The sequence below is a fragment of the Pongo pygmaeus genome, chromosome 9 (assembly GCF_028885625.2).
Source record: "Pongo pygmaeus isolate AG05252 chromosome 9, NHGRI_mPonPyg2-v2.0_pri, whole genome shotgun sequence".
NCBI lineage: Eukaryota > Metazoa > Chordata > Mammalia > Primates > Hominidae > Pongo > Pongo pygmaeus.
This window is the reverse complement of record NC_072382.2, coordinates 28604768-28619880: the sequence shown is the minus strand read 5'-3', so window position 1 is coordinate 28619880 and position 15113 is coordinate 28604768. Positions and strand designations below refer to the sequence as shown.

The 15113-nt window shown below is 34.4% G+C and overlaps 2 long non-coding RNA genes across 3 annotated transcripts in view; one reads left to right on the top strand and one right to left on the bottom strand.

Moving 5' to 3' along the window:
- Positions 1 to 4502, bottom strand: part of LOC129009064 (uncharacterized) — a 28048-nt gene extending 23546 nt beyond the window's left edge. For both annotated transcript variants that reach the window (XR_008492618.2, XR_008492617.2), the window contains exon 1: positions 4469 to 4502. This is a non-coding gene — a long non-coding RNA (uncharacterized LOC129009064). The remainder of the gene's footprint in view (positions 1 to 4468) is intronic.
- A 2498-nt stretch (positions 4503 to 7000) lies between these two features.
- On the top strand, positions 7001 to 13724 carry LOC129007269 (uncharacterized). The gene is made up of 3 exons (XR_008492275.1): positions 7001 to 7077; positions 11460 to 11598; positions 13433 to 13724. It is a non-coding gene; the product is annotated as an uncharacterized LOC129007269 (long non-coding RNA).
- The last annotated feature ends 1389 nt before the right edge of the window (positions 13725 to 15113 follow it).

Sequence of the window (15113 nt, the reverse complement as noted above, 5' to 3'; positions counted from 1 at the left end):
CATGGTACTGGGTTTTACCCAAGGCCTGCTGTAACCACTGCCTGGCTACCATCTATGTTCACTCAAGGACCTAGGACTCTACAATCAGCAGGGGACAAAGCCAGACAGTCTTGTGTCTTTCCCTTCAGGATAGTGAGTTTGTCTGAACCCAGGCATGTCTAGAGATGCTGTCAGGAAGGCAAAGTCTGCAATGAGAAATGTTAAGAATCCCCCTGATACTCTATTCTTCTGCAGCTGAGCTGGCACCCAAGCCACAAGACAACATCCTTTCCACTCTTTCCTCCCTTTTCCACAAGCAAAGGAGTCTTTCTTGATGGCCACCACAGGCCCAGGCCTATGGCCAGTATTGACCAGCAACTGCTGATGCTCACTCAAAGCCCAACTATTCTTTTTTAAGCTTGTGGTAAGTGCTGCCATGCCTAGGACCCCTCCCTTCAGGGCAGTGGGCCTCACACTAGCCCAGGGCAGGTTCAGAAATGCCTTCCAAGAGCCAAGGCCTGCAACTGGGGACCCCAAGAACCTGCTTAGTGCTCTACCCCACTGTGGCCAAGCTGGTACCTAAGCTTCACGGCAAAGTCCTCTTTATTCTTCTCTCTCCTTTTCTCAAGCAGGAGTCTCTCCCCATAGTCACCACAGCTAGGAATGTGCTAGATCACATCTGGAGCCAGCATGTCTCAGAGTGTCACCTAAAACCCACAGGAAGTACTGCCTGGGTATTGCTACTGATTATTCAGAGCCCAAGGGCTCTCTAGTCAGCAGGTGATTAATCCTGCCTTATTCTTCCTTTCAGAGAGTAGGTTTTCTCTAGCCCAGGGTGTGTCTAGAAATATCATCCAGGAGCTACAGCCGGGAGTGTGGGCCTTGCAACTTTGTTTCATGCCCAGTCCTATTGTGGCTGAGCTGGTATCCATGTTGTAAGACAGAGTCTTTCTTACTCCCCCTTCTCCTCTCCTTAAACAGACGGAAAGTGTCTCTCCCAGAGCTGTGAGCTGTGCTGCCTGGCACTGGGGAAGGGGTGGCACAAATACTCACTTGGAGACCCTAGCTGGTGTCTCACTAGGTTGCTTGTCCCCCAAGTCCACTGGCTCCAAGCATCATGGCTTTCCCAGGAAGTGCAGTCCTTGTGACCTAGATTGCCTTTGAAGCTTATTTTAGATCACAGAGTTGTTTAGCCCACAGTAGCGAGGCTTGCCAGACCTCAAGTTCCAATTCCTGGGGTCGACAAATCCCTTCTGGCTAGGGCTGGTCTAAATGCTCCCTCTGTGGATGTCAACGGAGTTCTGCCTGGTGTTCCTTTCCACATTGATATAGCAGCACTGAGTTCCAATGCAAAGCACCACATTTGCTTTGTTCTCCTTCCACCAAGTGCACAGATTCTCTCTCTGCCTCATGGTGCCACTGCCAGGGGATTGGGGAGGGGTGGTGTTGACATTAAAGATGGTCTTTCCTACCCTCTTGGTGCCTCTTTCAGTAATATGAAGTTAAAACCAGGTACTATGATTGTTCACCTGATTTTTTGTTCTTATGAAGGTGTTTTTTGTATAAATGGTTTTTCAATTTGGTATTCCTGCAGGAGAACTATTGGTGGAGGTTTCTAATTGGCCATATTGCTCCACCTCCCTATTTTCCTAATAATGTCAATTCTTAAGGAAAAAGAATGTATTATAGAGTAAGAGCAACGCATTCTTCTGGGGAGTTAAGATATACAGACAGAACTTGCAAGTAGCTTTTTAATATGCCACTTTCTGATTTATTCCTAAGGAGATATTCTGTTGGGTAGTTCACCTAAGACTTAAAGGTTCACTATGTCCTTCAGCTAAACAGTTTCATCCCTTGAGGGCTTAAAAGTTATTGTTACTTTTTTTTTCACAAAATTAAAACACTAAGACATATAGAAATTAAATTCCACAAAAAACAAATTATTGTTATAGATCTTATATCAGAATCATGGGTTTTGGTTTAATTTCTGTTTTACTACATAGTATTAGTCTCTGACTTCCTTCTGTATTGATGGAATCTTTGTTTTCTAAAGCTTATATCCCTATTATAAATGGCGAGAATAAAGCAAATTATAGACATATGCTTTCCTCGGTTTCTCAACAAACTATGAGATGGACATGCAAGGCTATGTCTATGTAGGATGGTTTTAAAGAACCGGAAAATTATTCCAGTATTCCATTATATTTTTAATCTATTCCTAATATATTCTCAACTCCATCATAGATGAGTCTTTAGGTTCCTTCCAGTGAATCTTATTTAGAAAACAACGTTTGGCATCTCTATGTAGGTAAAGGTTTGGGATGCTTCTGCTGAGTGAGAATATTGATGAGATCTACTCTAAGAAAATTTAATATATGAAAATGAAGTTTTACAAACCAGAAAATTAAGCAATGTTTACTCAAAACTCAATGACTCTCCATAGATTGACAAATTATCGCTACCTGAATTGTAAACCTGATGTTATATATGTGTGAGAACATCTAATAATTTTAAGTATTTAATTATGGCAAATTACAGAATTATAGCACTTTATTTATTTTTAAATTAGAGTTTGCTTGTATACATATAAATATTTCCAGCTAATAGAAGATATAAATGAAGTATTCTCTATTCTAGTTTTATTATTTAGCTGTTAATTCTCTAATTTTAATCTATATTTATTATTGTATAGCCTTCAAAAACTCTCCTTTTTACTGTGGACATTCGCCTATATGCATATGGTCTCCATTATAATGCAATATTCATTCCAGCTCAAAATTCACAAACCTGAGAACAAATACTAAGCCTGTACTTTGTATGCAATGTATTGTAAAGCTCTCTATATGCAATGCTGTATGTTTTCTTTTGAACAATTTTTTATTAAAGATTTTACCATTGCTAAGTCTATGAAAAATAACAATTGTTATTTATTTTCATTTTGGTAAGTGAAAAGAGGGGGCACAAAGCCTTCAAGTGACTCATTTTCTACTCTAAAATCTTTAGAAAGCTCCCTCCAGAGTTTTTACATACAAGTGTTTGTGTTCACTGAGATGATTTATGTACTCAACTCATTAAACTATTTTAAAAGGATCCTCAGCAAGGTTAGCATTAAAAAAGAAATTAATTCAGTGCTGAGAATATAAATAGAATACTGTAATCATAACAAATAATAGAAATCAGCTCTTTCTTATCCAACATAAACTTCTTTCAAGGAAAAAAAAATCAACCAGCTTCCATAATTACATTTTTGTTGTGTTTTTCATTTACACCATATTTCTCTGTTAGGTAAGCTTGTAATTGCAAGCAGCTCTACCTTATGTATTGAAATTAAAATCAAATAGACTCAAGGTTCTATGATTTTTTTTGTTCTATAACTAAACAAAAAATATTTAAAATCTGTTTCTTAAGAAAAAAATAAAATTATTTGATGGTCTAGGAATATTGCCATACTTCAAATAATGAATAAAATTTTAAAAAATTGTTTATATGCCACATATGGTACAGGATGTTTTATAATAATTATCCAATTTAATTTTAAAAACAATTCTGTGATGTATACATATTTTAAGTATCTTAATTTTGCTATGATCAAAAATTCTAACATAAAGAGATTTAGAGCAAAAAGGTTCACTATTAGCTCTCAGTGGAGACCTCTGAGAAGAAAATGTAGCTGCAGTTTGAAGCAGTAAATTCATCTTTCTTCTCTAAATCTCATGATAAAACAGTTCTCTACTCAATAACTTTGATAACAACTCCTAGTGCTACATACTTCTTTGTTTGTATACGGAGAAAGAAATTTTTTCCAACATTCCAATTGTTTTTACATTTATTCTATTTGAATTGGTTTGATGGGGTCCCAACCCTAACACCATCATTTTACCCAAAAGAATGGAATATGATAATTGGTTAAGTCAATAAGGGCTTAGAGTAGGCGGTTTGAAGAATGGGTTGTTACCTAAACAAAATTCAGGTACTATTAGTTGAGGAGAATTATAAAATAGCTGGTATATTAGTAGATAAGAAATGTCCACTAGAATATTATAATCTACATTTAATAAATGAAAAAAGTCAGGTTCAAAAAATTAATTTACTTAACAATTATTGCCCAGAATGAAGCTACCTCCACTTTGATGTTTTGCACAACCTCAAGCCCATAACCCCCAATCTCATGAAAAAAGACTGGATTTAAACACTGCTGTGAACAGTACATGCCATATCATTGTATAGGTACTTGGTTTGTCCATTATAACATACCAGATTTGTTAACTGACTTTATATGAAATATGTATCTATCTTTAAAATCAATGGAATTATTTTAATTTTGGATTTTCTAATGAAAACAAAAATAATTTGACAAGTAAAAAAATATGCATCTATGGTATGCAATGGATTACATCCAGATTATTAAACTGTTAACCTAAAGATAGGCATATATAAAGTAATGTGGTAGCTGGTTTCCAATGACAGTGTCTAAAAATTTTTCTCATACCTTTATGTTCGTACTACATGTCAAGAGGTAGAACATATCTACCCTCCCCTTGATCGTGGGCTGTCCTCGGTTGTAACCAATAAGATGAGGCAAAAGTGACATTCTAGAACCCCAGGCTTTAAGATAACTGACAGCATCCACTTTCTGTTCTTTAATGAGTAGTCATAATATGAGAAGCCCAAGCCACATGGGGAGACCACATGGAGAACTAACTTGCCTCTGTCAAACCCATATGATCTCCCTGCCAAGTGCCAGCATCGAATGCCAACCATGTGAGTGAGCCAAGTTGGACATTCCAGGCCAATTTTAGATTGGCCCAATAGCCTGACATTTACGGCCATTCAACAATGGCCCAGCAAATATCACGTGGAGAGAAAAAAACTGAGCCCAATCATTTCATAGAAAAATAAGAGATAATCAGATAGCTGTTTTAGGTGTTTACATTTTGATATGGCTTATAATGCAGCAATATAAAAGCAAAATGGTCAATATCTGTAACAGGTTTCTTAAGTTACAATCCCTGCTCATTAGTCCATCAGTAAAACCCTCAGGTAAAATTCACTTCTTTGTGTCTGGACCCCATTCTTTTATCCGAGGAGTACTGTTCTGCTTCCTAGTGTATTAATTCACAGCCTAGTTTGGTCTGCACTTTCTAGACCCAGAATCAGCATGAAAATTATAAAAAGTCCTCAGTCTCTTAGAGCTGAACAAAGTTCAGGGTTTAAAGGACAACTACATTTATATTATTGTATTTATAACTATCTTTATCTCTTTTGTTACCTGGACAGATTCATGCAGAACTTATTCAAGAAAAGCGAACCCTTCTCCATATGCATTTTGGAAAATCACTTGCAGCCATTGCTTAGAATTTTTAATTTGAGTTTGGGTTTCTCTCTGATTGAAAATTTGTATAACAAACTCGACTTCTGAGATTAAGAGATGAGATTCTAAGGCAAGAATCATTTAGAAGATACTCCTCTATTCAAGAAAAAAAAACTGATTGTTACTTTTTATATAATACTATAATCACTCTCCCTTTCCCTCTCTTCCCCACTTTATTTTCAGAAAGTTTGCTTATAACTATGTTATATCCATTTTGGGGAGGTCTATACTAGCAAAGAGAGTTTTCCTAAAATTTTTGACTGAGTAAATTCATTAATATCAAGTACTTACAGATTATATGATTTCATTTTTTCCATCTTTAGTTTTTCTGACCTATATGAGGCCAATAAAGAGCCTAGAACTGAGAACTGAATTTGGAGAAAAGACGTTAGGTATGATGGTCTGAAAGACATCAGCAGTAGCTGACGTGGGATTTACCATTTTTAGTATTCAATATATATTTTAATGTAATGTGCCATCTGTAGCGCACCATAGAAATGCAAATCTCAAATCATACTTTTCCAGTAAGTTTGCTTTTTTTCATTGCATGGACAGAGAAAACTTTTAAGAAATTTACCATAGCTAAGTTAGATTAGAATGAGTAAGTGTTGGATATTTACAATTAGTCTGTTGGACAGGCTAATTTTTCAATAGGCATATGATACTCTACTGTCTTATACAGTGCCCACCTTTTCTCTAGGCCAAACATAATTTTGGACTCCCATTGATTAAGAACCTCTGATTCAATTTAAAGCAAATTTACTGATTGGCGTAGTCAACAAGTTTTCATATGAACAAAATGTATATAGCAAATAATAGGGGATGCCAGACTGGCATACAGCATTTCAAATGTTATTGAATTTTGATTTAAAAATAAAATTAAATAAAGAAATTCAAGATTTTTTATATCTTGCCACTCATGGTTATTTTATAATATTTACACTGAAATTTATCCAAATTTAGCCTTTAGACTATACAATGCTCTAATATTGCTGTTATTAGCTACTCATAGGAAGTGTTAAATATATTGTATTCTAACAAATAATAAACGCAAAAAATCAATACCTGCTTCAGGAAGCATTTTGTTTTTAACATGATAAGTTTGAAAATAAATAGCATATAGGGCATCTGACTGTATGTTAGCCCGAGAGGTAATTTGCTTTAACTTGCTGAGCCTGTTCTCATTTGCTAACAACTCCCAGTTTCTATTTCATAGGATTGTTTTAAGTCCTCATTGGGCATTTTAAGTTCTGTTTGAAAGAGCTGCATCACAATTCTTATAAAGAACTTGTTGAATCATAAGCTGTTTCCTTAAGCACCAATTATGTGGGGGACCTTGTGCCAGGCACTGGGCCACATAAACGAGAATCACAAGAATCAGGATCAAGAAGAGGCAGGTAAGTCCTCTTCTAGAACATAGTAGTAAGGAAACACCAACAAAATAAAATCGTACTCAATATAATTAATAGTTAAATGCAGTATTTTTACAAAATATAAATGGAAATGGAAAATATTACATAAATAGAAGGTGAGTATGACTGATTTACTCTTTTTGTGTCAGGCTCCGATGTGACTCAGCACAGTGCTCACAGTCCATGCTGTCAAGAATCTCAGCTTAGGAGGAAGCAAAGAGGAAAAGCACAGGTCAACATGCAGTGTTGGACTACATAGAAAGTACATATCCTTCATTAGTGCTGGCAAGACAGATGAATTAATGCCTTTCAGGGGTAAACATACTATCTATTGATATTGATATTGATATTGTTACTGCTGATGTTGTTAAATTACTTTTATGGAAAGAAATACGTGATGCCCAGGCCTGCCCAAAAGAGACCTCCTAAACATTATTTGTTTCTTTAAATATCTTCTCTCTCTTATTAATTGGTAAGGAGAAAAAGAGATAAATGTTTCCGATTTGAATGTGATATGCTCCCATCTAATTAGCAATTAAAGAGTTTTTACAAACTTAATGAATCTTCATTCCCTTCATCTGACTATCTCTGTTGTATTTTTGCAAATCAGCATGCACACAAAAATACAGTTTCATTGAGTTGCCTGACCTAACAATCACTGAACATTTTTTATCATGTTTCTCTGAAAGCATCAGCATTTTAGTACTGACATATTGCTAATGTGAGGAAATATGACTTTATTCTGCTGACTACTAATTAATCTTTATAATTATATCATCTCTCAAGCATAATCAAAATCAGATGCAAGAAAAGTGGCTCTAAGAAACATCTTTATCTGCATAATTGTCTTACTATAGGAAAAGACTTCAACTGAAGCCTTACTTTGTGATAAGTGATTGACTTGGTAATTATTGTTCTCAAATTAAGAAGAGTTTAAAAGAAAGAAAAATAAATTTCATGTGCATATTATGCATTGAGTTTCAATGAGACATTGAAAAGTTCTGAGAATATGTTTTTAATAATAGGAAGAAGTCCAGGCACGGTGGCTCACGCCTGTCATCTCAGCACCTTGGGAGGCCGAGACAGGCAAATCACAAAGTCAAGAGATCGAGACCATCCTGGCCAACATGGTGAAACCTCATCTTTACTAAAAATACAAAAATTAGCTGGGTGTGGTGGCACATGCCACCTGTAGTCACCCAGCTACTTGGGAAGCTGAAGCAGGAGAATCACTTGAACCTGGGAGGCAGAGGTTGTAGTGAGCCAAGGTCACACCACTGCACTCCAGCCTGGCGACAAGAGTGAGACTCCATCTCAAAATAATAATAATAATAATAACAAGAAGAAGATGAAGAAGAAGAAGAAGAAGAAGAAAAAGAAGAAGAAGAGGAAGAAGAAGAGGAAGAAGAAGGACAAGAAGAAGGAGGAGGAAGAAGAAGAAAGAAGAAGAAATAATTTTATGTTCTAGATAAAATAACAAATTTCATTACATTTATGTCACAAACTGAGCAGCTTAAAACAATAGAAATTTATTCTTTCATAGTTCAGGAGTCCAAAAATCCAAAACCAAGATGAGAATTGGTTCCTTCAGAAGGCTCTGAGGGAAAATCTATTCCATGCCGCTCTCTTGGCATCTGGGGCTCTTGGCATTTCATGGTCTTCCTTAGCTTGTAGCCGCATAACTTCATTCTTGGCCTCTGTCTTCAATGTTCGTCCTGCTGTTTCTCTGTGTCTCAAATCTCTGGCTTTTTACTCATATAAGGCCACTGGTCATTGAATTTAGGGCCTACTCTAAATCCAAGATGATTTTATCTCAAATTCTTTAGCTTAATTACACATGCAAAGACCGTATTTCCAAATAAGATCACATTCACAGCTACCGTAAATGAGGACTTGGACATATGTTTTAGGGAGCACTGTTTAACCCACTAGATATGTTTCAAATTTTTTGTTAATAATGACAAAAAATGAATATTAATATATCGTGAATTATAGAAAGGCAAATAGAAATCAGCTTATTTATAAGGGTTAATTTGTATCATAAAATAATTCTTTTCCTTCAAGAAATTAAAATACCAGAGAGACAAGTACTTAAAGGAACTGCATTAAAGGAGAAAAATAACACCTTGATTGGGTTTATTATGTATTTTACTTCAATTACCTTTTGCTGGTGAGAGTGAGATCATTGTTAAATGTCAGAATGCAGACAGCAATAAACTATACTGGATGCTAAGTGTAGGAATTGTTTTTGGGTTTTTTTTTTGGCATTACCTACAAATTGCAAAGAGGTCCTTGCAGGGCATCAAGACTTGCAATTAACAAACAAAAGGTACATATTCTACTGGATGAAATAATAAACTAACAAGAAGAGTGAATTTGCTGCCTTATTTTGGAAACATGACTCATACCTTTTAGATAGGTTTTTCCAATATCATCACCTTATCTCTTTCCAATCATGTTTGATATTTAGGTTCAGCCATGCAGAACTAACAGTTATTAAAAGGAGTGTATGCCAGCCATATTTCCAGTTAAACAGGAACATGACAAGTATACCTGAAAAATAAGATGAATGGCAGAAAAGAGAAATATATTGAATGTTAAAAAAATGCTTGAAGTCAATTTCCATTGTGACTTCAGAGGTTTACTAGAACATATTTATTCTGGCATACTTTGTGACTCAGACAATCTCTCAATTTATTGTCTTCTGACCACTTGCTTTCAGAATCTAGGTATAGTCTGGATTACTCAATATCTCATCTGGTTAAGAACCTGAAGTTCAAAATAATGGAAGGTATACTTGCTTATAGGAGCAGGGTATATTATTGAAATATTTGAAAAGTAGATCTGTATAAGCAAAGTTATGAAAGGACTGTTCATTTATTTGGAGAAGTAAAAATGATACTTCTGACATTTTCTAGTTGGAGGAGAATTGCTAAAGGAAGAACCATGAAAAATCTAACAATTATGAAGAAAGGAAATAATAGTAACAACTAATTGTTTAATCATGGAAAAAAGGGAAAATTTTTAGGGAACTATTTATTAGATTCATTCAGTTTTGACTGTTGTTTGAGTATGACACAAGGTCAGGAATCAGAAATGGAAAGGTCATTACAGAATATGAATAACTTTCAAATCTACTTTAGAGAAAACTTACAAGCTAACTTCAAAAAATATTTGTCAGTCCTAGGCAAGTTAGTATGTCCTATAATAATAATTGGGTCATCTTGGGATTGATAACAGGAGTACTAGTAAAGTCAACTCAAGTGAACCCAGAAGTCATTGAAAAAGTAATAATTATGCTTAGAAGTGTGGTGACTATCCAGTATTAACCCCTTTCGTTATCTGCCAATCATTTCACTTACCTCCAGTCCCTAGGACTCCCTTTGAAGGACTAGTAATGAGCTTAGCAATTATTCATTGAGTAACAACTATGTGGGTGGAGGTTCTAAGGAGCTGTGAAGTTGCAAAGATTGGTAAGCTATAAATCAATTCTTTAAGTGTTTATAATTTAGAGACAGAATTAAGATACATACAAAAATAAATATAATGCAATATCTAGAATACCAAATATCATGAGAAATCACAGAAAACAGTAATGAGTTTCAACCAGCAAGAGATTATATTCTGTTTTCAGGAAATGGAATTGAGGGAAGTATTCCTAAAGGTCTTGGCATTTTTAGCAGAGCCTAGAATAAAATAGTTTGGATCTGAACATATAAAGAGTGGACTGGGAAAGGGAATTCCAGGCAGAATGTACACTGTGGGTAAATGCAGAGGCAAGGAAATAAAAGAAATGTAGAAGAAGTGATGAATGGATTGATAAGAAAATGCTGGGAGGATGTTAATAGACAGTAAATATTCAAGTGCAGATTAGGAAAACCTTGAATATCAGTTTAAGGAATTTGTACTTTGTTTTATAAGTCCTAAGGATTCAGTGATAAATTCAGGAAAGTAAATTAAATTATCAGGCAGAGATTTTAAGAAAGCAATTGCTTCTGTGATGCCCTCCAATTGATGTATACTGAATATTCTTTTCTGCTTTTTGTAGTTTTTTTCTTACCACTCAGCACCAAATATATATATTTGTTCATGTGATATAAATAATCATTGCTTAACAGGCATGGAAAAGAACTAACAGAATCCAACAACTATCAGTGTGTTTTGAGTGGAACTTTCCTTAAAAAAGTACCCCAAAGTGTGTTTAGCTATTTTTAAATAAGATCACTACTGGCATGGGGAGGAAAGGCAGTAGTTCTTTAATGTGTGGAACTGGAAAACATTTAGCATCTGTGTCTTGGAACACTATATATATCCTTGCCCACCACCCTCCAGAAGTCCTTGTGCCAACCACAAAATTCCCACTCACATTTCCAGATGCCCCTAAGTATGTGTGGGAACATAAGCCAGAACATCTCTTGATTGAGAACCACAGGATCCAGCATATAATGATTACACATAATGTGTGTAAATAAAAGGTGTAATACACATGTTCCACCGTGTATTCTTTTATGTTTCCTTCATAAGGAACACTGTAGCGAAGGAATTTTGTTCTGAATAAACTAAGAAACCCGTATACCATATATCTATTTTGGATTTAATAACATATAATAGTATAGTTAAGGCCCTTAGTAATTATGCTATAAAGAAATCCTTTTAACGTTATACAATTTTTTTATTTTTGTAGTTTTTTGATACAGAACTTCCCTATTTGTTTAATATCTAACTAGCCCTAAGGTTAATATTCAAAATTATTAATAAAATGCATTAGGAGATCTGCTGGTAGAAGTCTTAAGAAGAAGATCAGAGTTTCGAAAGGACATTCTCACACAGATCTCAGTGAGTCTTTGCCCACCTAGTCTATTCAACTTTGCTGATCTCCTTCTTTTCTTTACTCTGTCCACTTCCAATGATTTGTCTCCATACATGTGAATATATTCAATCCTCAATTTCCAACTAAACATTTTCAACAATTGTTCTTGAATAACACCAACAAGAATATAAAATGTTATATCTATACTTCATTTGAAATATGTATACTGTATTTTTAGTTTAACTATATAAATGTACTTTTTATTTTACCAGTAGAATTTTGGAAATTCTAGCCACTTATGCTAATCTATTATCTCTTCTTCTTCTTTTTTTTTTTTTACTTTGTTTCTTCTTTTGTCCATATCTTTTTCAGAGAATGAGAGTGCAACACCTGTAAGGCATTTAGTTCTAGTGACATTTTTCTCCCTTGCAAAATTTAGCTGTTAAAATTATATATACACACACACACACACACACACGCATATATATACACATATACTTATATATTTCTTACCTTTTTATACATTAAACATACATATCAAACACTTGGAAACAAAAAGTGTTTCTATAATACATGGGTATATTATTCCAAATGGCTAGTATTTTGCTAATCATGCCCTTCTAATTAGCATTGCCATTGGAAGTGAAAAAGTGTTTGGATGACACATAAGCATATTAGTCATATGAAGGTGTAATTTGTTGTTTCGCCTGCCAAGAAAATCACATTCCTAGAATCCAAAAGAAAGGAAAAACTTGACAAAATATTAAGAATGAATAAAAGAAATATTATAATTTAAACAACTACACTGTGCCATGAATTGTGTAAGGTATAGTAAATGTCTCTTCTCAAACTCCCCGGGAGACACGTATCAATAATTCTTATTGACGTTGTCCTTCCATTTTAAATATTAGAAAAGAAAAACAGAATGAAATTAACTCACTTGCCCAAGGACACATAATGCATTAGTGGCATGAGTTCATGTTTGTTTAACTCAATATCCTGGCTCTCTTCACTACCTCTTATTTCCTGTCTACAACAGGCCACAGCCAATCTTTGGCATGTTTCAATCTGTTAGCTAGGTTACACATCCCTAGTCAGCTTATTCAAGGAATAATTGCAACAAATTAATCAGTAGTAAAAAGCCAGATAGAACAGTATTAATTTACTTTCTTATTTTCTTTGTATGTAGCATGTCTTCTACCTATTTCTCTTCTTCTTAAGATCAAGGCCAGGTAAAGCCTTACGTGATATAAAGTGATATCACATAACAAGTGATATGAAGTCACTTGAAAAATGCACATTTTAATCAAGTCTCTACTTCTTACTATGTATATGACCTTGAATCATTTACTTAATTCCTCTGAATCTGTTTTCTTTTATCTATATATAGAGTGATGAATGATGATATCTAGCTAATACAAGGGTTCTTCAAAAGATAAGATGTAATAACATGTAGATATTTTCTACTCAAACCCTACACTCAGATGGCATTTTACGTTCTTTCCTAGCCCTCTAAATTCAATTATTATACCTCTGGGAATATATGAATTCCAAAGTGATAATATAAATAAGTATACAGGAGAATGTTGGTGGATTTCTTTGATGGCAGAATTAAAACAATCAGTAATTGATGCTATATCAGCTAAAAAAGTACAAGCTGTTTTTAGGACACTCCATGAAAACAAAATGTTGAGTTTAATTGCCAGAACTGAAATTCCCAGCATTAATACTGACAGCATTTATTTCCACCCTTTCTAAACTCAAAGGTAGTAAGGCTGAAATATGCAGTTCCCACATGTAAGATGAATTCTTGTGTATCTGTGTGTACAGGAATTTTTAATACCTGTGTATTGATTTCAGGTTTACCTCCTATTCCAGAGGGCGTAAATATGCAATGGTACTATTCATAAACTTAACCAATGGCACAATCATTTTAATACTGACATGCTTCAGTACAAATAAATATAATTCGGAGAAAATCTTTCATGAATATTCCTTACGGAGCTGAAAAAAAAATGTTATCTGAAGCAAGATGTTACTATGGGAGGATTATATTGTGCGCACTGTGTTTTGGCAATGCTTTGGGATATAGTCATTAAATAGGTTGGCTGAAAATTCATTTCACTGGTTAATTAAATCCAAGAGTTTGCAAGAAAGGTGGTCATATTATTTTGGATTTTATTTCTTAAAAGATTAATCTTATTGAAATTTTTAAAGGTTATGAAGGGGTAGTTGGGAGTACTGACAAATTTTACATAATCTCTTTTTTAATGCAAGGTTTTTGCTCTGTACTAGTTTAAATTTTTATGTTTGAAAGGGAGTATATTGTTCTTATTCTTGTTGCTTTGTTTTGTTTTGCATTACAAAGCAATACATTAAAAACACGCTTTCTATTCTGTTAGCATAAAATCATCCAGAAAATGGGTGAGGTATTAGCATTTATGGGACTTTTTTTAAAAAAACAGGGGACTATGCAAGGGACTGTGTAACTAATGTCACTGAATTCTACTATGGCCTTCCAATGTGAAGATAATTAGCCCCCCATACCACTGCCTTTCTGTACAGTTAATAAAACTAAAGGTCAGGGAGAATAAGCAATTGGTTCCAGGTGATACACATTAGCATTTGTGATGTTAAAATTTGAATTCAAGTTCCTTTAAAACCAAAGATATAATTTGTATTTTCCGATTTCATTTCTACCTTCCCCAAAATTGCCTTTCTTTAAACAGGGAATTTTTTTGCCCTTAGGGAAGAAGATACAGTTGATTAAATGAAATATAGAACATTGAAGAGCCAAATACATCCACCTATACCACACTGCTTCATTAGCCACCAGCTCACCAAATTCTATTTAAAAAGGATTTTGAGGAATTATAGATTTAAGTAACATAAATATCTTCCCACTTAAATATTTTTTCAGAATATGGAACCATTCAGAAGATATACAATATAGTTGATAAAGATTTTCTATCATATCTAAAAGTAATGTATCCAGTTGGAAAAATCACCTACTGAAATGTAGATTAAAAATAAAACTTAGCACTGGCTTGTCAACTATTTGAATTTATTTTATCCAAAAAATACTATGTTATCTCAATCATATTCTTTGAAATTGTATGCAAGTATATTTCAAAGTAAGTGCATACAGACAACTTGCATGGGAAAAGTAGAAAAATAGGTATATGAAAAGGGAACAATGTATTAATAGATACAATACTGGTAGCATTGCAAAAACTGAAAAACACATGACACTCTTCTTTTTATCATACAAGTTTGTTATTATTCCCAGTCTTGAAAATTTCAATTCAGTTCTAGTACTTAATCTTTCACATGTCTGAAAAAGTTGCACTAGATATATATAAAGGGAGCAGAACTGTCTACTTTTTGCTTTCTCAATATACATCAGGCAAATGGGATGTTGCCAAATGTCATTTCTGCAGCAAATACCCTCTACACTCTAGAGTAGGATTCATATTGCGGAATTTCAAAAAAATGGTTGGTGGTGGTGGGGGTGGTATGTATCTGTCTTAGAAAACTGCTC